General features: G+C 35.6%; 1 protein-coding gene across 2 annotated transcripts in view; it reads right to left on the minus strand.

The window, feature by feature from the left end:
* Syt14 (Synaptotagmin 14) overlaps nt 1-24688 on the minus strand; it is a 495921-nt gene that overhangs the window by 173851 nt on the left and 297382 nt on the right. The window lies entirely within an intron of this gene.

Below are 24688 nucleotides of genomic sequence, written 5' to 3' on the forward strand. Positions count from 1 at the left end.
GACGTGTATTATGCAAATCAAGATTTCAGGTATAACTCCCTGTAAAGTTGATTTGAATAATTTCGAGGGAAAAATTCTTCCGGGGCCGGGAATCGAACCCGGGACCTTTGGTTTAACGTACCAACGCTCTACCAACTGAGTTACCCGGGAACTCTACCCGACACCGATCCAATGATGAAATGAAATTATTAAAAAAACAGAAGAATTCACTGTTTTTAATCAGAAGAGAAATAAAGAAATTTTACAGACAATGAAAGTATAATCTGCCATTCATAGAACAGAAACTTATAAAATAATTTTTCATTCCCAAAAGATATTAAGTTCAAACTAAATACCTAAACACATTACAAATCTGAAAATTAACGTGAGGGAAAGTAAGCATTTTAGAGGATTGATGGTTAAGGCCGAACAAGAACTATTACGGTCCATTTCGTTATTGTTTTTATTAGTACTGCTGTTATTTTTAGCATTACTCTAAGTCCAGTCGTCATACTTTCATAATTGAAAGCTTTGTGATTGATTCTGTCTAGAACAAAGGGAAATATATGATAGTATTAGGGGCTGAGAGATTTATGACAGCAAACGTTATGACTCAAATGCATATTCATTAATTGTTTCTGATATTTCCTGTTGGTTGTGGATTAAATCCATCGGATACATAATAATTTCAATTCAGTTTCGATTTTACAAATACGTGAATTCCCTATAGATTGGTTGCGTTGATTATCTACTTCATTGGTCACACTAAGTATTTGAATATTGATGAGAATAACTGTTACATTTTACTAAAGAAAAAAGGAAGAAAACTTCTTTTCTTTCGTTGGTCACATGTTTTTATCGTTTTTTTTTTGTGTGTATTAAACTATCTATCGGTACCATTTTTTTTTTAATCTTTGATTTGGGAATCAGTATTATGTTAAACAAAATTTTCTTCAGAAATTCTTGATATGTGCAAGTAAATTTGTTTCTTTATTGTCATCTAGCAATAATTTTGTTGAAATCTTAGTATACTCTAGAAGAATTCTGGTGCAACTTATAATTGTAAGAAACTAGACCTAAGCCATCCCAACCCAATAAAATTCTAATCAAGTTTCGACTAATATAATTAAGAACATTATTGGTAATATTTAATTTATTTAGTTGTATAATTATTATCTTTGTTTTATAATAAGAGGCGAGGGATAAAATATAGTTTTTAATTTGTATTGGTTACATGACTTTTGGATTGAACTTTTTTTTTTCTTTATATTAGGCATGATTTTTCCCAGGCAACTTTTAGTTTATTTACTTGATTTTAGAATTCAACTTTTTTATGTTAGGTTTGATTTTTGTCAGGCTAAATTTAGTTTGTTTACATTATTTTTTTTTAGTTCAACGATTCTTTCTTTATGTTGTGTTTGATTTTTTCATACTACTTTTAGTTTGTTTATATTATTCTTTGGTTCAACGATTTTTTCTTTATGTTGTGTTTGGTTTTATCATACTACTCTCGCTTTCTTTATATTATCTTTGGGTCTAACGATTTTTTACTGTTATTTATACTCGCTTTAACATCTCTGGTCATATCGCGAATTAATCTTTTTTTGTGTGAAATCCGAAGGCCTCTGTACTATTGTTGAGACTGATTCTATTGTTGTGAACTAGATGGCGTCTGTATATGTATTACTGATTTGTTATGATTATGATTTTGGTGATGAATGAAGCCGGTGATATTCAGGGATGTTGTGGCCCGAATTTCCTGGCATTTGCCTTACGGTTGAGCAAAACCCTGAAAAACCTGAACCAGGAAATTCAACCCGGCCGGGAATCGAATCCGGGCCTTCTGCGTAAGAGACCAGCTTGCTGACTCCTACAATCCTAGTTCATATATATCCCAGATAGGTCAGCCTTATAGGCTTTGACGTTAACAACTTTTGTCAGGTTTACTACACTGCCATCTAGTTGTTACATAAGGAGTCACGTCATAATTCCCATTTGAAATTGCATTAGCGACTGTACTGCCATCTCGTGTTCATTTACGGCGGACGGGTGGCGATCCTGGCGGTTGTTCTCTTCAAAGTGCAAACAATTTTAACATAGCGATGACCTATCTGTTACATATATGATCTAGGCTACAATACAGAGGTGGTCCATTTTTTTGTATTTATGTTAACTTTATGTTTGACTTTCCCATGCTACTTTCAGTCTGTTTACATTATTTTTGGAATCAATGATTTTTCCTTTGTGCTAGGTTTGACTTTTTCATGCAACTTTCAGTTTGTTTACATTATTTTTGGGATCAATGATTTTTCCTCTGTGCTAGTTTGACTTTCTCATGCTACTTTCAGTTTGTTTATATTATCTTTGGATCCAATGATTTCTCCTTTGTGGTATAGCCTATTTGACTTTCTCATGATACTTTGTTTGTGTACATTATTTTTGGGTCCAACGACTTTTCCTTTATGTTAACTTAAGTTTAATTTACTCGTGATACATTTAGTTCGTTTACTTTATTTTTGGGTCCAACGATATTTTCTTTTTGTTATGTTTGATTTTCCCAGACTACTTTTTGTTTATTGTCCCGCGCCGTGGCGTAGTGGTTAAGGAATGCTGCCTAGGACTCGCGTTACGGAATGCGGGCTGGTTCGAGTCCTCATGGGGGAAGACATTTTATCATGAAATTTCGGCCAGTGTATGGGACCGGTGCCCACCCAGCATCGTGATGTACTTGGGGAGCTACGATAGGTAGCGAAAATCCGGTCTCGCAAACCAGCTATAAAGGCTGGGGGGATCATCGTGCTAACCACACGATATCTCCATTCTGATTGGATGATCGTCCACCTCTGCTTCGGCATGTGGACATGAGGCCAGCAGCCGGCTGGTCGGTCTTGACCCTTCATGGGCTATAGTGCCATGCATTTACTTTTTTACTTTTTACTTACTTTTTGTTAACGTTGTTTATGGGGCCAACGATTTTTGTTTTAGATTATGTTTAGTTTTCTCTTGTTATTTTTAATTTTTTTTTTGTATTTAGGTTTAGTTTTCCCAGGCCACGTTTAGTATATTTACGTAATTTTTCGTGTCCGATTTTTTCTTTAGATTAGGTTTGGTTTGCTACGTCTATTTTTAGTTTATGTGATTCACTCTCCTTTTGTTTCTTTCGGTTGATGACAACACGTACCTTGCTTCTGATTGGCCAGATCGTTTTTGTATAGGACATGGGAAGTATATAAGCACAAAGGTTTGTGAAGCCTTCACTAGACAGAATTGCAGACTTGCTGTTTCTCGCACCATCAAATTTCATGTTCTGCGAGGAAGTAATTGTGGATAAAAGATTTCTAAGATTCAAGGGCCTCTGGTGGATGAAACATGAAGTAAAGCAAAAGGATGTAGGGGATATAATACAGTGAAACCTGTTCAAGACGGAAGTGACATGGTCCTAATTTTTTTTCCGTTCTGGACAGGTTTCCGTATTATTCAGGTGTGACATTAAAATGGAATATTCTGTCATTCATATACATGAAAAACAAAATGGCATGCCTCAAACTGCAAGAAGTACAAAATATTCCGTTTAACACTCGTCACATTAAATCAGCTTTCTGTCGCTTATTACGTTGGTGAATCATCTTGTTAAAATCTCATTTTCTGTATAAATATTATCGTAACTCACTCATTAGTCATTAAACATTACTAAAGTTTACTAATCTCATTCTATTTAATATCTAACACTATACTCTAATACTGTACTGCACATTATTAATTAATTGGACTAGGAGCCATCTATTAGAAGCCTTGAATTCTGGTTTATTTCATTTCTTTCCCAGTTCAATAGCTTGCTTTGCAGAATAGATCCAGAAATTGGCTTGTTCTTTGAAAGGTCATGAAGACACTCTCACAACAGTTCATTTATTTCCACATAAACAGTTGCTTTCTGGTTCCTTTTGTGTCACCAATATTGGCCGCACGCCACTCACTCATTATGATCTTTATTTTTTAGTGGCACACCTGAGTTTTCCACTACTGTACTTCAATATTATTTCACATAGATTTTGTTTCTAATTTTCCTTTATCTCGATAACTTTTACTTCATCACTTAATGTTAATGCCACATTTTATGCAACTTTTTTTTTTTTTTACCTGGAAATCACTACACTTGCGCTGTGTTTAGCTACGACAGTATACGGGTGTGAAGCATTGAAAATCTTTGAAGGGACTCGTCTGCCTAGTCAACAGGGTAATAAAATTTATGACCGACAGGCCAACACACCCTCGTACCCTCTACAATTTTGCAAAGAAAACTTGTTTTTATCTTAGTGTACTACATATTTCGTATATTCCTTGAAATTACACGCTGTTTCAAAATATAGTTACAAAATATAGTGTGTGTCCAAAATATTGTTTCCGTTTTGAACAGTAGCAGACAGTTTCCGTTTCCGCGTTGGACAGTTTCCGTTTTATTCAGGAAAAATTACACATAATACACACAAATTTCGCCGGGACCAATACATTGTTCCGAAATAGACAGGATTCCGGATTGTTCAGGTTCCGATTTGAACAGTTTTCACTGTAGTTACCTAAAGGTCTTAGTATTTAAGGAATTTATAAAGGAGACTAATATTGTAATAAATAATATTTTAAATTTCGAATAGAAGTACTTGTAAATGCCGTGGACTGTATCGAACTGCCGTGGACGAAGAAATTAGTTAAAGTGTCACGTGACACTTAAATCCACTCCATTGTGGACTGCATTTGAGCTAGAGTGGCCGGCTGTCTTCTGTTAACGTTTTTGCGACCGACTTTAACGCGAGAATATACTTCGCAGATGCACTCAGCGCGTGACGTGTCAGAGAGGAGATAACTGGATTATCCAGAGAGTATGGAACACATTTTCCGAGGAGGAGCTCCTCTAGTTTTCTCATTGGCTCAAAAAATAATAATTAAGGCACGTACTTTCCATTATCGACTTAAAATTATCTCGACATATTTGTAAGGTCCTCTAACTTAAGCTGATGAAATTTTGATTAGCAAAATAAAGCTTGTGCTGTTAAAACTTGGAAGAGTGGTTCATCCGTAATGTCATAAGACTGGTAGTTAAGGAAGATTTTGTAAGAAATACTGCTTTGAATTTGTTTTCATAAACACTGTGGCTAAAGCATGGAGATGCACTATCACTTTTACTTTTTAACTTTGCTCTAGAATTTGCCATTAGGAAAGTCCAGGATAACAGAGAAGGTTTGGAATTGAACGGGTTACATCAGCTGCTTGTCTATGCGGATGACGTGAATATGTTAGGAGAAAATTCGCAAACGATTAGGGACGTCGATTTATCGTAGTTATTTCTTAACAATTCCCCCTTTACCTTATAAAACTAGTCCTTATCAATTAATATGTATACTCTCATGCTCATAATTTAGCTTTCTGTTAATTCTTGCGTATTTTTCCTGTTTCATACGATTTTCATTTCTTTGAATCACTTAATGACCCTGATCTGTTTAAATTACTGAACATTTCTTGCTTCGCTTTATCATTATTTTTCTCATTCACAATGTTACTTAATAATCGTTATTCTATTAGAATTCATTAGCATTAATAATAATAATAATAATAATAAAGATAATAATAGTACACTTTTGGTTGGCATTCCCGATGAAACAAAAGCTTATGGCTGGGAGTGGAATTTAAATTAAATAATTAAAAAGTAATATTACAAGTTTAAGCCTACACTAAAATAATTATTAATTGTTTAATTTAAGTAAATATATATAAAAGCAAAAGTAAATTGATGAATATCAAAACAATAATACAAGAAATAACAATCTAAGAAATACAATGAAATTATATCAAGTAAAACACAAGATTTGGTTAACTAGAAAGTACAAGGGGCGAGGCCCCTTTAAACAATAATAAAGTAAAATGAAAAAGTACTGAATAATACAATTGTAAAATAAAAAGAAAATATTATGAAATAATATAATGGCGTAATATATTATATACTTAGATGATATTTTAGTTCTATTTGATTTATTGAATTTTGAAAGATTCATAACATAAAAAATATGTATACATTTTTTTTTAATTTCATGTAAGAGAGAAATATAAAAAAATGAAAAATATCAAAAATGAAAAAAAATGTATATATATATTAAATATAATATTGTGTATGTATGTGTATATATATATATATATATATATATATATATATATAATTACTAGAATACTAATCAGTATTTAAAATCAGTTGAATTGCTTGCTTTTTAAATAATTTATTATTGGAAGATGCTAATTTTGAATGTTTTGAATGAAGTTATTATACAATCTTGGGCCGAAATTTGAGGCATGCCTTAGTCCTGCTTCAGAATTGCCTTTGGTTTCAAACAAAGGACATGATATAATGTGTCTTCTTGTACTGTAACCATGGTCATAATAGTTATAGGTATTTGTCTTAGTATTTTAATAGCGTGTATATGACGTATATTTGCTTAATATTCAGTACGTTAAATTCCTTGTATATGAGGCGTGTATGATAATCCATTTTTTCTTAATACATATTTTTATTATTCTTCTCTGTAATAATAATAATAATAATAATAATAATAATAATAATAATAATAATAATAATGATAATGGCATGAGTGAAAAACGTCATCGCCCCATCCCATCCTATAATGTAAACGTGTTTGTTGCTTTTATTTACACTAATTTCTTCATTTATATTAAGGGAGTATGGCTTACATCCATCTTTGAGCATCATAAATAAGGAAAAAAAGAAATATATTTTCCTCAGAAACTATGAAGTGTATTGAACTCAAAATTGGCAGGATAAATATTCACTACTTCCACTTTAAGAAATAATATACAGATATTAAAAATGACTTACATTCTTAGTTAGTGGTAATATTCAAAATGGCTCCTATGAAAAATCTTGTATAAAATGTACCATAATTTTTTATGTGTCTTTTTTTTCATGAGTACTGCATTTTGTAACTTTTAGGACAGTTAATATCTTTATATTATTTAAAATATTCATCTTACAGTTTCTAGATATAAAATTCAAGAATAGATTGGAATCATAAACTTATATTCAGAAATATGAAAATTAGATGGGAAATACTTTCACCTGCGGCGCCATTTTTTAATATTTTCTTCTCGGCAACTATAAATTAATTTTAATATCTGAATATTGTTTCTTAAAGTAGAGATAGTGAATATTTACCACATCAATTCCGAGTTTAAAACACTTTCTGGTTTCTGAAGAGATATATTTCATTTTGACCTTATTTATATTTTTAATCTGTCTCTAATTTCATTTCTTTACTGTTCACTTAATCGAAGGACTAGCGACTCTTCATTTCACTTGTTTCACTCTTCCTTGCATCAGATATAATGAAGGCACTGTTGCCCTAGTTATCGTCTTCATCTTCATTATTTTAATTTTTATCTTCATGATAATATTTTATCTTCATGATAATATTTTATCATCGTATTTTTATCTTTATCATCAGAATTTTCGTTATAATAATTTACATTAAGGGGAGGGGATGGTATTTTTGATGAAAAATGACTAAAGTTAAAAAAAAATCTTTAAAATACACTGTGATATGTGTGGATCGCCATTTTTAAACCTCCTGCATTATGGATTTTTAAATCACTCGCCCACTTTTATTGTTGTTTCCGGTAAATTAAATTTTCAAAAAAAATTTTTTTTCTTTAAAATACCCTTTGATATGTGTGGAATGCATTGCATAACATTTTGTGGGTATTTGTGCCCTTATCGGATGTTGAGACGTCATTTTTAAACTTCCCACTATGGATTTTTAAATCACACGCCCGCTTTTATCGGTTTCCAGTAACTTCATTTTTTTGCTACATTGCCAGACAAAACGGATATAATTTCTGAACTATTAAAGATACATGCATGAAATTTAGAACACAAATTCTTTAGACTATTAGGAAACTTTTCTCTGTAACAGAATTTTGTTAATTGATTTCATTTTAAAAATACGTCCGTTTGTTTGTAAGAAAGGAAATCAGAAAATTGTTACTAAATTTTAATTGTTTATTTTACAAACGTAGGGACTAATATCAACATTCTGTTACAGACAGTTTGTAGAACATATTTTTGCAAATACATTGCAAAAACTGTTCGAATCTATCTTTAAAAACGGTTTAGATATATCGGTTTTAGTACAATCTTGCATTGAGTATACTTTTTTCAAATTTGAGCCCCCAAATATTTTTTTTTCAAAATATTTTTGTTTGATTGAGTTGCCACAGCTATGAGCTCTCTACATACAAAAAATTAATAATTTATACCATATAGGAAAAAAGTTAAAAAAAATATCATCCTCTCCCTTTAAAGATCGCGTGTTTCGGTCTGTCTGTAAGGTTCACGAACCGTACATGATGTTCACAATCAGTTGGAGTACTTGCGAAAACTCGAACTGAGATCGTTGGATTTGCAGCCATAACGGTATCAATGAGTCATGGCTATTTTCTTTCACAAATTTAAAATACCGTTTATATAAGTGCGACTGGCATATTTCTGAATTTATCTCAGCTATATTTTTATACCGTAACTATTTATCTTTTGCAAATTGAAGTAACTTGATGGAAATTGAATATTCTCATACTGTAAATCACTGACTACATGATGTGCGCGTGGATTGAAGGCATATCGCACGAGAGCAGGCTCCTGTTCCGTTCCGTGCTTACATATTAAATAATCTGACAGAGGTAAATGGATAATGAAAATGGAGGAAAATTGAAACCGATGGAACGTCGCTCCGCGCGTTCATAAACAAAAATGAGAAGAAAACAATAAATTACTTTTGTAATTACTGGGCCATTAGGTGATTGGCTAGTTCATCGGTTTCCCTTCCTAAAGAGCTGAGTTCGAGTTTCTAGAACGTAATCAGAATTTATGGTAGAAAAACTGTTTTGAGTAGATTTTATCGAAAGTCTCGCTTTCCTTTGACAATGTAATACACTATGTGGCCAGTGCAGGGAGTAATGAGAATCTGTGACACCCTACGAAGGAGAAACAATTGAAGATTGAAAATTAGAAAAAGAAATAGCTCAAAATAAGTAAAAGAAAATATAGATATGATTGAATGGAAGATTAAGAAGGATAAGTAAAAGTTATATGTATGGAAATGGAAGGGAAAATAATGGTGGCTAAAGATGTAAAAGGAAAATATCTTAATAGTTAAGGAGTGGAAGGGCAAGAAGTTGAAGTAGGAAGAGAAAAAGTTGAAGATAAAGAAAAGGAGGAAGTTGAACGTGAAGTAATAACGGAACAAACTGAGGCTGAAGAAGAATATAAAGAAGTTACAGGAAACATGGAAGACTAGGAAGTGAAAGGAGACGTGCAGTGGGGAGGAAGTGGAAGGTAACGTGAAAGGAGCGAGAAGTTGAAGGAGACGTGGAAAGGGAAGAAGTTGTAGGAGAAGTGGATGGGGAAGAAGTTAAAGGAGGCGTGGAAGGGGGAGAAGTGTCGAAGGAGATGTGGAATGTGGAAGAAGTTGAAGGAGACGTGGAAGGGGAAAGAAGTTGAAGGAGACGTAGCAAGGGAAAGAAGTTGAAGGAGACGTGGAAGGGGAAAGAAGTTGAAGGAGACGTAGCAAGGGAAAGAAGTTGAAGGAGACGTAGCAAGGGGAGGAAGTTGAAGGCGACGTCGAAGGGGTAAAAAGTCGGAGACGTAGCAAGGGGAAGAAGTTGAAGGAGACGTAGAAGGAGGAACAAGTTGAAGGAGACGTGAAAGAGGGAGAAGTTGAATGAGATTGAAGGCGACGTGGAAGGAAGAAGAAGTTGAAGGAGACGTGGAAAGGGAAGAAGTTGTAGGAGAAGTGGATGGGGAAGAAGTTAAAGGAGGCGTGGAAGGGGGAGAAGTGTCGAAGGAGATGTGGAATGTGGAAGAAGTTGAAGGAAACGTGGAAGGGGAAAGAAGTTGAAGGAGACGTAGCAAGGGAAAGAAGTTGAAGGAGACGTGGAAGGGGAAAGAAGTTGAAGGAGACGTAGCAAGGGAAAGAAGTTGAAGGAGACGTAGCAAGGGGAAGAAGTTGAAGGCGACGTCGAAGGGGTAAAAAGTCGAAGACGTAGCAAGGGGAAGAAGTTGAAGGAGACGTAGAAGGAGGAACAAGTTGAAGGAGACGTGAAAGAGGGAGAAGTTGAATGAGATTGAAGGCGACGTGGAAGGAAGAAGAAGTTGAAGGAGACGTGGAAAGGGGAAGAAGTTGGAGACGTGGAAGGGGGAGAAGTTGAATGAGATTGAAGGTAACGTGGAAGGAGGAAGAAGTTGAAGGAGACGTGGAAGGGGGAGAAGTTGAATGAGATTGAAGGTGACATGGAAGGAGGAAGAAGTTGAAGGAGACGTGGAAGGGGGAGAAGTTGAATGAGATTGAAGGTGACGTGGAAGGGGAAAGAAGTTGAAGGAGACGTAGCAAGGGGAAGAAGTTGAAGGCGACGTCGAAGGGGTAAAAAGTCGAAGGAGACGTAGCAAGGGGAAGAAGTTGAAGGAGACGTGGAAAGGGGAAGAAGTTGAAGGAGACGTGGAAAGGGGAAGAAGTTGGAGACGTGGAAGGGGGAGAAGTTGAAGCAGATTGAAGGTGACGTGGAAGGAGAAAGAAGTATTGAAGGAGACATGGAAGGGAGAAGAAGTCGGAGAAGTGGAAAGGGAAGAAGTTGAAGGAGACTTGGAAGGGGAAGAAGTTGAAGGTGACATGGAAGGAGGAAGAAGTATCGAAAGAGACATGGAAGGGAGAAGAATTCGGAGAAGTGTAAAGGGAAAAAGTTGAACGAGACTTGGAAGGGGAGAAGATGAAGGAGATTGAAGGTGACGTGGAAGGAGGAAGAAGTTGAAGGAGACGTGGAAAGGGGAAAAAGTTGAAGGAGACGTGGAAGGGGAGAAGTTGAAGGAGATTGAAGGTGACGTGGAAGGAGGAAGAAGTATCGAAAGAGACATGGAAGGGGGAAGAAGTCGGAGAAGTGGAAAGGGAAGAAGTTGAAGGAGACGTGGAAGGGAGAGAAGTTGAAGGAGATTGAAGGTGACGTGGAAGGAGGAAGAAGTATCGAAGGAGTCATGGAAGAGGGAAGAAGTCGGAGAAGTGGAAAGGGAAGAAGTTGAAGGAGACTTGGAAGGGGGAAGAAGTTGAATGAGATTTGGAAGAGGTAGAAGTTGAAAGAGATTTGGAAGGAGGTAGAAGTTGAAGGAAACGTGGAAGGGGAAAGAAGTTGAAGGAGACGTGGAAGGGGGACGAAGTCGAAAGAGAAGTGGAAAGGGAAGAAGTTGAAAGAGACGTGGAATTGGGAAAAATTTGAAGGAGATATGGAATGGGGAAGAAGTTGAAAGAGATGTGTAAGGGAGAAGAAGTTGAAGGAGATGTGCAGGAAGCAGTCGAAGGAGACGTGGGAAGAGGATAAGTTGAAGGTTCAGTATAAAAGAAAGAAGGCAAATATAAAGAAATTAAAGAACAAAATGTTCAAAGGAAGGAACCAGAAGATGAATGAGAAAAGGATGGAGTTGAACATAAGTAGTTGAGGAAGAGGTGAATAATGAAGTAGGAAAGGAAGAAATCGAAGGAAGAGATGAATAAGGAGGGTATATTGAAAGAAGATGTTTAAAGGAGAAGCAATTTAGGAACTAAACGATAAATTGTACTGTATAACGAATTGGTTCCTGGTACTTTGAAAAATGAAGGCAACGACTGTAAATAAATTGAATGTAGCAACAACTTGTATCTTCCTGGCAATGTGTCCAGTAGGTGTGAAATTGCAGGAGCAGGCCTGCAAGGTGCTGTTTAATAATGTGCGTGTCGCTCCGGGGAGAAGGAAATTGCATTTCGCCAGCCTCTTGAATGTGTATTCAGCAACTTTTATCAGCCGGTCGAAGATCAGCCAAAGCTTGTTAATTCCATAGTGTTAAGTGTGGAAACTATCTCCACACTGGGGACGTATAGCTACAGAGAGAAGTTGTGAGAATATCTAGAACAGAGGAATAAGTATATCTCCCACGCACTGAATTCCACCTTGCCATATTTCTTCTTCTATAATTCTTATGTATACGTTTCAGTTCAATCTGACAACATTTTGAACCGTTACGTATATATTTTTCCGTCGGGTTTTTTAACGAATTTGTATCAACTACGCAGTTCGATGCAATTGATGATAGCGAGTTGAATCCGAGCATTCGGCGTGATATTACCTGATATTCGTCTTAAAGTTGGAGAAAATCTCGAGAAAGATATAGAAAGATAGGGCAAGTAATCAACCCAAACGAAAATTCAACCCACACTAGAGTGCATATTTATAATAATAATAATAATAATAATAATAATAATAATAATAATAATAATAATGTTTAAAATTATCTTTCAAACAGCATTGCTTTGTATAACTCTTTATAGGCCTAAGAAAATATTGTGTTTCTACACCTGAGAGAGAATAATACATTGCAGTTTGGCCATCATAATACAATATTTAGATTTATCCTTCTAGCGAAAATTTATTTACTTATGTATTTTACCTATACACAGTGGACCAAAAAAAAAGGCACAAAATTTAAATGGTTATATTCCAGTAGCTAATGATTTCACTTGAAAGCTCATTTCACAGTCCTTGTACACTGGGAAAGTACTGAATATTTAATTTATTATTATTTATTAAGCATTATTTTTTATTTTTTTGTAAGACAGTGCAAAATCGATCGTTTATGCCGAACTAAGCATTATGGTCTTACGAGTTCAGCAGGCCAAGCCGTTTGTTGTGCTATCATCATTTGTTCTGAGTTCTCATTTTGTGAATAATGGGTCGCTTAACGAACGAAGACAAGATTTTCATTAAACATTTGCACCAATATGAAAATTTATCTGCCCGTCAAATTGTAAGGAAGTACGCTCTTCGAAAATGGTCTGTTTCAAGTGTACAACGATTGATTAGCAAGATACGGACATGATATCCCTCCTGAGAGATTATTGCGTGAAAGATCGCATTTCTCAGGTTCTCTGATGATTTCCACTGGAGTTTCAAACGAGATCTTAATCCTATGGACTATTTTGTCTGGAGTCAACTACAAAAAGTAGTTTACTACAAAACAATAATTCGTAATATTGAACATTTAAGACAAGCCTTCTTGAATGTTGGGACAGGCTTGATCAAAGACAGATATCCAGTGCTATTGGACAATGGAGAGGACTCCTACAAATGGTTGTGTGGGAAAATGGCGGTCACACACAGCATCATTTTTAATTTTGATTATTTGAAAGATCATTAATAATTATTATTAATTTTACCAACGTTCAATTTCTGCATTTTGAAGTACAGTAATAAATTGTCTTCAAAAATAATATTTTTCGCATCATTGTGTCTTGACCTCCATAAGATTTTAATTGAGCCTCAAAAAACATAATAAAAAGTGCTGTTCATCTTAAAGTTTACTCTTTGCTTCAGTGTATTCGTTATAAATTAATGTTATGTATTTCCGAAAATACAGTAGAGTATTTCTAATTTTGTGCCATTTTTTTTTGGCCCACTGTGTATTGCAGAATACTGTGTGCATGATGGAGAGGATACCTTGCCAGCTGCTCTGTAAACACTGCCTTATTCCATGAGCACGTAACTTCAGAGTTTATGTGCCTCAACTTCGAAGTCTAATTGAGGAGTTCAGAGCCATAGTGGGCCAAGCGCCGTTTATTAAAAACGGAGAAAGCAAGGGTTAAAGTTAAGTGAATATCATAGTTTAATGAAGATTGACATATCATGTAGTTTTAATGTGTATACTTTATATTACTTGCTATATGTTTCCATTGAATTATGGTAATAACTTCATTTTAACCCTTATTTTGTACGGTTTTAGTAAATGGCGCTTGGCCCACTATGGTTCTGAACCCTGTAATTGTTATTCATAACAGTTTTAAACAATTGATTGGCGTCATATTTATGTGTGAATCGTTTCAACAAGCAATTGCATTGTTGCTGATCATGCAATGAGAAAGCAATTAAGAATTAATTAATGGCAAGACTTCACCTTGTGAAATATAAATGTGGTGGTATAAAGACAGAAATTAAAAGAGGTATGGAAATGTTATTTCTAATCCTTACATCCTAACAGTCCTAACCATATTCACAATACAAATACGAACAGCATAAATGTTTCACGTAATTATAGGGTTCGATGAATCCTCTGTCACTTTTTTGAAAAGCTGTATTGATTACATTGTTGGTGAGGATTTTAATGTCAGAGACAAAAATTCTATTTGTTTACATATGGCTGTGACTGTGTAGTGTAGCGTACAGTATTAAGGCCCAATTGTATAAAACTCCCTGACTAAAGATCAATTTTGATCGAAGATCGGAAAGTGAACCGAGTTCAGACACTTCTTCTGTTGTATAAAACTTTTCTGCGATCAAATTACCTAGGTTCAAATGCAATCTAAGTTCACGTGAAAAGGACTTGGCAACATCGCATAAACAGGTGAAGTATGTGATGCGCGGGCCATGTTTTACAGGTTTGTTCAGTGTAGGCAATTTAGCGACTTTAACTCTTTTTCGATGACAATTTCTTTGAACTTTTATATTGCTTAAATAGGGATTTAGCGACCTTTTTAGCACCTCATAGTGAGAAAATTTAATCTTTCTTTGTTGATAATAAGAAATCTAGCGACTTTCCAACTACTTTTTGGCGACTTTCCGCACACACTGTTGGAGACACTGGTTTGTGTTGTGCGTTGTAAATAATGGCGAACAATAAGAAGAAGGTTGACTGTTCTCCAAATTGTTATCATGTTATGGTGTTTGATACTTCTAAACATAATAAAGATTTGTAAAACGACAATTTTCGTTTAGTAATACAGCTAATTGAAAATTTATGGATGTACCTATCATATCCATGAATAATTAATGGTTGTTATAAACATAATATAATTATAGGTTATGTTATTTGATACTGCTGAACACGATAAAACCTTATAAAATATAAGAATGTTTGTATATTAAGGCAAGAAATTGAAGAAAAAATATATATATCTACCATATATATTAATAATAATGGTTATTCTTTTTGCATAATCTGCCACTCGTATACTTCAAACAGAAGGGAAATAACTGAACTTGGATCATATAACTTAATCGGAGAAATTTCTTCAGTCAAAGTTGACTTTAGTTTAAGACAAATTAATCTCAGATTATACAACATAAAATTCCAAGTTCAGCTAGAACGAGGATCAATTTAACCTCTGATCTAAGATTAAATGGTTTATACGATCGGCCCTAAGTGTAGTAGGTTAGTCAACTTGACTTCCTTCTGTTATCGGATGTGGCGCCAATAACGTAATCAGCAGAGCTACAATTTGTCGAATCCGCACTTCAACTAATGAACACTAATCCCGTCCATATTTCCGAGCTTGCAGGTCTAAGCCTGGTTAAATCTCTTGATGAAGTTCAACCCACCTCATATCGCATTTAAGCGTAATAAATGACTGACCGTCCGTAGATCCTACTTCTCTGTCATTCTTGCTACAAATTGCACCGGCTCTCCTGCAAGTTGCGGGAACTTCAATCCCCTCGGGTCTCGGTTCAGCTCAGACGGTCGTCATGGAAACGAGAGAGAAAGTGAGAGAGAGAGAGAGATCTGTTCAATTTGAAAGGCCGTATTTATGACTATTTTACCACCTACAATTGTACGCATCCATGTAAATAATTACTGTTTTGTAATAAGTTTATTCATTCATTCATTCATTCATTAAAAATAGGCTTAAGGACTTTACTAATAGACGGTAATTATACACAGTATTTAAAGGGTGTAAATATGTTGTTATTGAAGTGTTGTATCAGTGAAGAATTATGTTGTGTCAGTGAAGTGTGTTGTGTCAGTGAAGTGTGTAGTGTAAGTGAAACGTGTTCTTGTCAGTGAAGCTTTATATTTTATAGTGGCTGTGCAAAGTATTTGAACAGTGAAATGTTTTTGAAGTGTTAGTGAAATCAGGATAGAATCAGTGAAATGTATCGCAGTTCCAGTGCAGTGAGTGAGTTGACAGCGAAATGAGTGTAATGTTGAAAGGTACTTGTGCAGATATGAACATTTCATACTCGTGGGTTTTAGTTCGATCTTAGTTTTAAGATACAAATTAGATTTATTTCAAATGTTATTTTAAGTGATCGTTTCATTTAATTTAGGATATTCCCTGTTGTTATTATTATTGTTATTATTATTATTATTATTATTATTCTAAATTATTGTTAGTATTAATTATTAGTATTATTATTAATTGCATTTTTAATTAATAAGTTTATTATTGTCATTATTGAGTGTAATTAGTTACCACTGCCACCGGATATATACCCATTGCAGTGTCAATAAATAAATAAATAAATAAATAAATAAATAAATAAATAAATAAATAAATAAATAAATAAATAAATAAATACATACATACATACATACATACATTCATTCATTCATTCATTCATTCATTCATTCATACATTCATAGTTTTCTGCCCGAGGACAAGTCTTTCACTGAGAACCTAGCATTTTCCAATCTTTCCTATTTTCTGCCTTCCCTTAGTCTCCGCATATGATCCATATATCTTAATGTCGTCTATCATCTGATATTTTCTTCTGCCCCGAACTCTTCTCCCGTTCACCATTCCTTCCAATGCATTCTTCATTAGGCCAGTGGCGACTCGTGATATTTTTTGTATGTAGTAGGCCTATGTTTATGGTTGTGGAACTTGGACTCTCACTTTGAGAGAGGAACATAGGTTTGAGAATAAGGTGCATAGGAAAATATTTGGGGCTAAGAGGGGTGAAGTTACAGGAGAATGGAGAAAGTTACACAGTACAGAACTGCACACATTGTATTCTTCACCTGACATAATTAGGGACATTAAATCCAGACGTTTGAGATGGACAGAGCATGTAGCACGTATGGGCGAATCCAGAAATGCATATAGAGTGTTAGTTGGGAGGCCGGAGGGAAAAAGACCTTTGGGGAGGCCGAGACGTAGATGGGAATATAATATTAAAATGGATTTGAGGGAGGTGAGATATGATGATGGAGGGCTTATGTGAGGGCGGCAATGAACCTCCAGGTTTCTTAAAAGCCAGTAAGTAAGTAAGTAAGTAAGTAGGTCTATGTTAGTCTTTGACTCAGCATTCTGGAACTTGCAATTTATTTGTAGTGAAGTTTGATTCTCCTCACCATTTTAGTTGCGAAGATGGCTCCTAAGCCATTGTACTGCCCGATATTTACCGATGCTCCGTTGTACGTTTGCGCAATTAATTTCTTGTTACACTTAAATTCTTCTAAATTATAAACTACAACTTCAGGAAATCTTTCGGCTGTCCTGTCATCTGAAAGTACTGTTAATTCTTGTATTTATTATAGCTTATTTTATTTATTTTATGTAATTTTGTTTTATTCATTTTATTTTTTTATTACATCATTTTAAATTGTTTATTATTTCGTTTATTCTATTCTTTTAAAATGACCAATGAATTGCATTTAAGGAGGCTAAAAGAGTACTTGAAAATTCTTATTGTAGTCTCTGACAGGTTCTCCACCACCCAGAAAGAAGGGTCGTAGTATTAGGATACGCGGTCATATCCTCAAAGGCGGTTAAACTGAAGCCATACCTCGCCCTCCGCAACCTCCCCTGTCCACTAACTTCATTGTTTGAAATAGCGTTTGCTGTAAGATATTTGGATGGTTCCTCGGAAATTATTTCTGAACTGTGCAGTGGCGACAACTCACGACAGAATGTAATAATAATAATAATAATAATAATAATAATAATAATAATAATGGTTTATTTTAACTGGCAGAGTTAAGGCCATTCGGCCTTCTCTTCCACTCAACCAGTATGATAAAAATTACTACAGTGCTATGAATATAACAAAATTAATACAATACAATACAATACAATACAATTCAAAGCAATACAATATTACAAATACAAGACAATATAATACATAATTAATATAATACAATGACAATTCTTTTCGTCTTCACAACACCAATAAAATAATTATGTAATAATAATAATAATAATAATAATAGTAATGATAGTCATATCTAAATTAAATTAAATTAAATTTTTAAGCTCGATCACAAGTTTAATTTCAATTTGACTGCGCCCGTAAGAAATCGTTTAGTCTTTTCTTGAAAGTGGTTATTGCCTGGCAGCCCCTAATCTTCTGAGGTAGAGAATTCCATTCACGGGGAACTGAGACAGTAAAAGAGGATGAATAGTGGGATGTTCTATGGGCAGGAATTGCTAGGATTTGGCTCTCCTGTGACCTGGTGTTTAGATTGTGACTGGAGGATAAGTAGTTAAACCGGGAACGAAGATAATTTGGAGTAGAAGTGTGGAGAACTCGAAACAGAAGAGAGAGCGAATGAAGTGTTCTACGGTTACTAAGTTGCAGCCAGGATAAAGATTTGAACGAGGGTGTAATGTGGTCAAATTTGTGAGCATTACTGATGAATCTGACACACATATTGTGCACACGCTGCAGCTTGTTCGAAAGGTCAGTTGTCAAGTCTGTAAATATTACGTCACAATAGTCAAACAGTGGTAGTCAAAATCTGTAATTAAAATGTTTTCGCAGGAGTTAACATAATTATAGTTTCTATCCTCAGAGCCACGAAATTAAACTGTAAGATCATCGTCATATCTTCATCGAGGAATAGTCACTGCAGTAGGCAGTTTCTGCTTAGCCAGTGACCCAACCAATTCCTTTTCTCTCCCTGATCAGTTTCAGCATCGTTCTTTCTTCACCGACTCTTTCCAACACAGCTTCATTTCTTATTCTGTCTGTCAATTTCACACGCTTCATTCTTCTCCACATCCACATTTCAAATTCTTCTTCTAACTCCCTCGTAATGTCCATGTTTCTGTCCCATGCAATGCCATACTCCTCACAAAGGACTTCACGAGGTCCGCAGAAGATGCTCCTTTTCCTATTAGAAGTTTCCTTTGCCATTGCTATCCTCCTCCTGACTTCTTGGCAGCAGCTCATGTTACTGCTTATAATACACCTCACGTATTTGAAGCTGTCCACTTGTTCTACTGCCTCTTTTAGAATTCGCAAGTTTACCGTCTTTATTTTTCTTCCGATATTCATGGTCTTCGTCTTGTTTGCATTTATCTTCAATTATGATTTTATATATCCGACGTTACGAAACTATTTACAATTACATTACCAATTTAATGCAGGTCGAAACCTTGTAAGTCGGTGCGACAAGTTTGGCTAAATCAAGGAATACCTCTATAGGTAAATATAACTTATTAAAAAGAGTAGCTGATCCTTTCAAGTCTTGAGTGATATGGCTAATTATATTATTACGATGTATCGAAGTACATATGATATTTCAATGTAGAAATTCTGCGTCATGATGAAGGATGTGTGAAACGGAGAAAAATTCCCTCCGGCACCGGGATTTGAACCTGGGTTTTCAGCTCTACGTGCTGACGCTCTATCCACTAAGCCACACGGGATTCCCATTCCGATGCTGGATTGAATCCTCTCAGTTTATATATTTATACGGCTAATATTTGAATCTGAATGTAGTTCCTATATTTCTGAGACAGTATCTCTCAACACACGATTGAAACTCACGAATTTCTTTTCACAAGCATTCTTCATGAGAAACTGATATATTACATATAAGTTACAGGCATTACATATACTATCGTATTTTCCGATGTCTTACGCAGACTTCATTTTTAGACTCTAAGCAGCACATATTTTTGCATTCCCAACATCACATGCTTTTAGCATTCTCAACATCATATGTTTTTAGCACACTCAACAGCTTTCAGACTCTCAACAATACATGTTTTAGGACTCTCAACAGTACATGTCTTAGGACTCTAAGCAGTACATGTTTTAGGACTCTCAACAGTTCATGTTTTAGGACTCTCAACAGTACATGTTTTAGGACTCTCAACAGTACATGTTTTAAGACTCTCAACAGTACATGTTTTAAGACTCTCAACAGTACATGTTTTAGGACTCTCAACAGTACATGTTTTAAGACTCTCAACAGTACATGTTTTAGGACTCTCAACAGTACATGTTTTAGGACTCTCAACAGTACATGTTTTAGGACTCTCAACAGTACATGTTTTAAGACTCTCAACAGTACATGTTTTAGGACTCTCAACAGTACATGTTTTAGGACTCTCAACAGTACATGTTTTAAGACTCTCAACAGTACATGTTTTAGGACTCTCAACAGTACATGTTTTAGGACTCTCAACAGTACATGTTTTAGGACTCTCAACAGTACATGTTTTAAGACTCTCAACAGTACATGTTTTAAGACTCTCAACAGTACATGTTTTAGGACTCTCAACAGTTCATGTTTTAGGACTCTCAACAGTACATGTTTTAAGACTCTCAACAGTACATGTTTTAAGACTCTCAACAGTACATGTTTTAGGACTCTCAACAGTACATGTTTTAAGACTCTCAACAGTACATGTTTTAGGACTCTCAACAGTACATGTTTTAGGACTCTCAACAGTACATGTTTTAGGACTCTCAACAGTACATGTTTTAGGACTCTCAACAGTACATGTTTTAAGACTCTCAACAGTACATGTTTTAGGACTCTCAACAGTACATGTTTTAGGACTCTCAACAGTACATGTTTTAAGACTCTCAACAGTACATGTTTTAGGACTCTCAACAGTACATGTTTTAGGACTCTCAACAGTACATGTTTTAAGACTCTCAACAGTACATGTTTTAAGACTCTCAACAGTACATGTTTTAGGACTCTCAACAGTACATGTTTTAGGACTCTCAACAGTACATGTTTTAGGACCCTCAACAGTACATGTTTCAGGACTCTCAACAGTACATGTTTTAGGACTGTCAACAGTACATGTTTTAGGACTCTCAACAGCACATGTTTTAGGACTCTCAACAGCACATGTTTTAGGACTCTCAACAGTACATGTTTTAGGACTCTCAACAGTACATGTTTTAGGACTCTCAACAGTACATGTTTTAGGACTCTCAACAGTACATGTTTTAAGACTCTCGACAGTACATGTTTTAAGACTCTCTACAGTACATGTTTTAAGACTCTCAACAGTACATGTTTTAGGACTCTCAACCGTACATGCTTTAGGACTCTCAACAGTACATGTGTTAGGACTCTCAACAATACATGTTTTAGGACTCTCAACAGTACATGCTTTAGGACTCTCAACAGCACAAGTTTTAGGACTTTCAACAGCACATGTTTTAAGACTCTCAACAGTACATGTTTTAAGACTCTCAACAGTACATGTTTTAGGACTCTCAACAGTACATGTTTTAGGACTCTCAACAGTACATGTTTTAGGACTGTCAACAGTACATGTTTTAGGACTCTCAACAGTACATGTTTTAATACTCTCAACAGTACATGTTTTAATACTCTCAACAGTACATGTTTTAGGACTCTCAACAGCACATGTTTTAGGACTCTCAACAGCACATGTTTTAGGACTCTCAATATCACACGCTTTTAGCATTCAGAACATCATATGTTTTTAGCGCTCTCAACAGCTTTCGGACTCTCAACAGTACATGTTTTAGGACTCTCAACAGCACGTGTTTTAGGACTCTCAAGAGCACATGTTTAGGAATCCCAACAGCACATGTTTTTAGATCTCTTGCCATTACATACTTTTAGATCTCTCGTCAGCACACGTTTCAACACTAACGGTTAGCAGCACGTTCCTTTACTCTCTCCAGCACGCGTTTTTGGACTCTCAAATTGGATGTTTTGGATTCTGTGGTTAACATCTGGATCTATTTTCGTATTGGAACTTACGATTGAGCCGAAATAATAAAATTCCTGTTTCCGTTCCAATATTTCCTTTTTCTATTCGATGCTTACTTGCTTTTTTCCTCTTTGGTAATATACATTACTTTGCATTTAGGCCTTACTTTTACACTTTTTTTCAAACGTATTTCTCTAGTCTATCACAGCATGCTGAATACATTCATTTTCCGAATTTAACACTTGTAATCCGAATAGGCGTCCACTAAGGTTTGAATTTAAATTGACCTCAGTTTCAAAGTATCAACGTTTTTATTTTTGCTCTCCTTTCTTGCATTGATCTCTGTGATATCTCTGACTGAAAATCCACGCGTTGAATTCTCTGACTCATCTCTACTTCTTCGGGAGTTTCACACATAATTGATCTGCTAACGATCGCAATGCGGAAAAACTTCCGTTCGTCCCTCGGTACAGGAAAAATGTCTCATTAACATTTTAGTTTAGTAGTCTATGCCCTTCGTTACAAAATTCCGCAAAAATAAAGACGTTGGTGAGTAAAAAAAAGAGATAAAATTATGAAAGCTAATTCTTTTGCAAGTTCCCAGGGCGGCAGACCCACCCACCGTGTTTATCCGCGTCTCCCGCCACACCTGGGCTTCCACACGGGGGGGGGCAGATTTATGTTCGGGCCTAATGAATGGCGCGGTTCTCCGCTTCGACGCAGATCTCTGCGAACTCCATAATAAAAACGTGATCCGTGACAACACCTGCTACAGGCACCACTGCTGGAGTTGGTGATTATGTTCATGGCAATGATTACATATGTCCAATAAATGTGCAAGTATTGAATATTAATCATCAATGCTGAGCGGAAGAAAATACACAGCCACCAATGTCCCTCTGCGATGCATTAAGTTACTGAACATTTCGTGCAGTTACGTACATAATTATTTCACGACTCGTCCGCTATTGTACGTGAACACGTGTTGCATTGTTGCGATTTTTATTCGCTTGTATTTGAGGCGTCTAGAATCAAAACCCGCCAAGTCCATCGAAGGAAAAAAATGAGATAAAGTTATTTTTCTGTGAATATTCGCATGCCCAATCCGATGCTGGCATTATTTTTCTGCAATATCTGCTGATTCCTCTGAAAATGCTGGACAAAAGTTAGGGTTAGTTTCAATATCCGCTAGATCCAACTGAATTTCGGCCATTGTTAGTTTCAAAAACCTCCAAGTCCCTTTCTGCCAATCAGGTTGTGGGACTTCTTTACCCAGCATTCCTCAGCTGTGCGATGTTGATTTATTATTTGTGTGGTTAAGCTCTTATTAAGTTTAATTTCTTCTCTAATGATATTCAGTGAAATGGTGGATAGAATGAGCAGTGAGTTACAAAAATGTTCTTACCAGTTAATAATTAATTACATAATTTTGTCGGTACTCCTCTTGTGTCCTCCTGCTATACCAGCTTGTAATCATGCTGTTGGCAGTAAATGGAAATCCAACAGTTTAAGTTTGTTGGCCATAAAGAAGTTCCATTCCGTTTTCTACTCTTCATCAGATAATCAACAATAAGACAATTTTATTACTGCACAAAATAAAAATACAACAATGATTGGAATGTGCTCTAAATGGCCACTCACTGAAGCCACTCACAATAGTTAATTGTGAATGTTCCCATTTAAATACATTTATTTTAACATTATTTCCGTTTTCGTTCTCGTTGTTTTTTTCCGTTCCCGGTTTATTGTGAACCAGCCTTAAAGAGGTCAACGAGCTTAGCCTACATGAGCTGCTTCCCGCCTCCCTTCATGGATACAACTTTGCAATCTGTTGCATCGTTCAGTGTCTTGAAAGTAGTGGTTTTTAAATTAAATTTTCACGAAAACCGTCCACGCTATTGAAATACGCCAGAGAGGTAAATGATTCTTCATTAGATTTTCTATCGATATGGATAAAAATCACGATCCTACTCGCAATAGTTACTGAATAAAAGGGTGTTAAACATTTGTTAAAAAAACTTTTTTTTCTGAGAAAACTATGAACTTTATTACACTTTTTTGTTACGTCAACATGAGCTATTCGCTCTGAAGATCTGCAGAGTATTTCACTTCCATTCTGTATCTATAGCCAGAGAGTATCAGTGTTTTCCGAAACTTACGTAAACATCTGTTTAGGAGAGCCCGCTTTATAGCTGATCGCCACGTATAAATACTGCATGTTCTGACAACGAAAATTGACTTCCTCCTTCCTCATTCTTCCTTCGGTATAAATCCCGCAAAATAAAGTTCATCTCGGCGGAATGCTATCGCTGTGATCAATACATTCCACCCCGTCACGTGTAAGCTCTCTGTATCTGGTGTGTGGTTTCTGGAAATGGCTTTCCCGGTAGCTAAAATCCCCCTCTCAGCGATTCTGGGGAAAGCACCGACTCCCGCCAATTTATTTTTTTGCTCTAGTATCTGCTGATATGCTACAAATACGTCTTGTTACTTAGAATGTGTGGTTAGTACTTCAATTAGGTGTTCTACACCGGAGATCATCCGTAACCACCAGGTTTGTCTTAGAAGTTACCGCGTCTGTCTGTATGTTACAGAAGGCTGTAGTCTATCCAAATAATCGCCTTTGATGTAAACACTGATCAACGTACGAGGGGGATCCAGGAAATAACGACCGTTTTGTTGTAATAATTAAAAAAATATATTTATTTGAAAAAAACAAAGTCTGTTACGTAACTGAAGCTTCCTTTACTTCTCTACATAATCACCACCTACATTTAAACATTTGTCGTATCTGTTCACTAGCTTTAGAATTCCCGTGTTATACTCCTCTGCCGCCAGTTCATTAAGCCAGGTGTTCACTGTTTTCTTCAACTCTTCATCACTTCCAAAACGCGTACCACCCAGAAAGTCTTTTAGCAATTCGTCGAGTGATG

Source organism: Periplaneta americana, chromosome 8 (genome assembly GCF_040183065.1).
Source record: "Periplaneta americana isolate PAMFEO1 chromosome 8, P.americana_PAMFEO1_priV1, whole genome shotgun sequence".
NCBI lineage: Eukaryota > Metazoa > Arthropoda > Insecta > Blattodea > Blattidae > Periplaneta > Periplaneta americana.